The 2,055-nt window shown below is 40.3% G+C and overlaps 1 protein-coding gene across 6 annotated transcripts in view; it reads right to left on the bottom strand.

Annotated features, from left to right (window-relative positions):
• PIK3C2G (phosphatidylinositol-4-phosphate 3-kinase catalytic subunit type 2 gamma) overlaps window positions 1-1,521 on the bottom strand; it is a 202,604-nt gene extending 201,083 nt beyond the window's left edge. For all 6 annotated transcript variants that reach the window (XR_004746201.1, XM_035310106.1, XM_035310126.1 and 3 more), the window contains exon 1: window positions 1,270-1,521. The gene's annotated coding sequence lies outside the window, so the exon portion shown is untranslated. The remainder of the gene's footprint in view (window positions 1-1,269) is intronic.
• Window positions 1,522-2,055: the final 534 nt, after the last annotated feature.

Below are 2,055 nucleotides of genomic sequence, written 5' to 3'. Positions count from 1 at the left end.
TTTTTTTTTTTTTTTTTTTTTTTTTTTTCCCCTAGAAAATTGTGTTTCAGGAAAAATAAAAATAAAACAATGACCTCTCCCTCTGGTCCTACATTCTTTAATAAAGGCTACCTGTAAGACTGTAATAGAGGCACAGTCAATACAATGTTTTTTACTCCCATTTCTAAAATATTTTCTTGACATTTCATACAAATTCCATTTATAATAATACATAAATAGCTAATAGCTAACTCTGCTTCTTACACCACTACAGCTTTTATGTATAGTATCCCACTATTTAGCTGTTTCTGAGACAGATAAATAAACACACATCACACCTCCATCTATCTGTGTATGACGGCTTATTTCCTGTACTCTCCATACTGTCCAGGAGAAGTACTGCTTTCTTAGCCATCTTTAAATGCAGGCAAGTTAGATATAGTGCTAGAAGGGCCATTTGCATTGTCTGTGACCCTGTGCTCAGTTTGCAGAGGGGCCATGAGAAATTAGGAGTCTGCGCTGCACATCAGGCTCCCTCTTCCAGCCCCGACCACTGCAAGGGGAGGACCTCAGGGAGCAGAAACATGCAGCACTGTTTGTAGAACCATGTCTACTTTATATGGACACACATTTAAAGCTAACCATTTCGACTGGAAAGTCAGCATGTCATGCTGTAAATCTCAGTGTTTTAAGTCTCACCTGCTCTTTGGTTTAGTAAGATTAGGCTCTGAACTTAGACCAATTCCTGATCTTTTTCAAAGCAACACCCAAGTTCAGGAAAGGGTTTGGCTTTTTGCCAGCCGCTATTACTGTATCCAAATCATGCAAAGCGTGTTGACAACACTGAATTTTCAGAAATCACTAATGAAGCAAAGTTTATCATGCAAGTTTTGTTGTTTTAAAATTTAATTTTTAGGGTTTCTGAATTCACATTTTGGAGATTTTCACTATTTTTTCATGCAATTACAAAGACTTCCTTTTCTTTTCAAATGACAGCCCATGCTTTCATATAATTGTATGGTTCTGGGATATGGGGCTTTAAGGGAAAATCCCCCAAAATACCGTAAAGTAGTCACTACAAACCAAGGGAGCAGACAGCATTACGCAATGCTCCCGACATTGTAGCTGCTGGCTAAGCATACAAAAATACTTCCCTTACTTCAGCATGCACATGCATACTAGCATAAAAGTTTTTTGCACTGTAGGCTCAATTTTTTCCTTTCTTCGGATCCCAGAATTGCAATACTAGGCTAGTGCTAAGCAGTAAGCATATATGTTGCAACCTCTTACCTGAAACACACAATTTGTTAGAAGGATATAGTCTCCTATTTCTTCCTGTTCACAGTCACATTCAGATGACCTATGTGCTTTCAACACAAAGAGGGTGTAACTTAGTCGTCAGAAGCTTCCCTTCCTGTTTAACCGGTTTACTAAGGTGATGATTCTTTCCCACCTCTTCCTTCAGGGAAATTTCAAACAGCAGTAACGATAAAAAGGAAACACCTTATCTGTTGTCTCTCATTACTTGAGAATCCTACTCCTCCTCTCCCACCGCCCCCACCAATATGGTGGTATAGCGGTAGATGATCTCACACTTAAAGTACAAGTATTAAACATGCTTAAAATAACAAGACAACTTCATGGGAAAGGCTTGTAAAGATTTGCCTCAGAATGACTTCTGCATTACAACAGGATTCAGAAATTTTACTCTACTCCATCTTCATGCAGCTTCTATTTGCCACTGGTGGTGAGTGCTTTGAAATGAGCGCTTTGCTCACAGGAGAAAGGGAAGGTACAAATACTGTCTGGCACAGAGGTCCTCTGCATTTGGCTCCTCAGTCTGAGAGCTGGGACAGTCTAAAGGGGGAAGACCCTTCCTTAAGGTGGGATATTGGCCACAGACTGATGAAGCCTTTGTCCCTCTAAATAGGGCCTGAAGTAAAAATACAGCACTGGTCATAAACATATTCGTAGACTTAAAGGAACTCAGGACCCTCCACCACTAAAAGAAGCAGCAGAGGCTGCTCCAGGCACAACATGGAGGGAGTTCCCTCAGGAATGATCTGCCTCCAAGCT

This window comes from Oxyura jamaicensis, chromosome 1 (assembly GCF_011077185.1).
Source record: "Oxyura jamaicensis isolate SHBP4307 breed ruddy duck chromosome 1, BPBGC_Ojam_1.0, whole genome shotgun sequence".
In the NCBI taxonomy this organism is placed as follows: domain Eukaryota; kingdom Metazoa; phylum Chordata; class Aves; order Anseriformes; family Anatidae; genus Oxyura; species Oxyura jamaicensis.
Note: the sequence above shows the minus strand (reverse complement) of the source record. Positions and strands in the feature narration are given on the sequence as shown.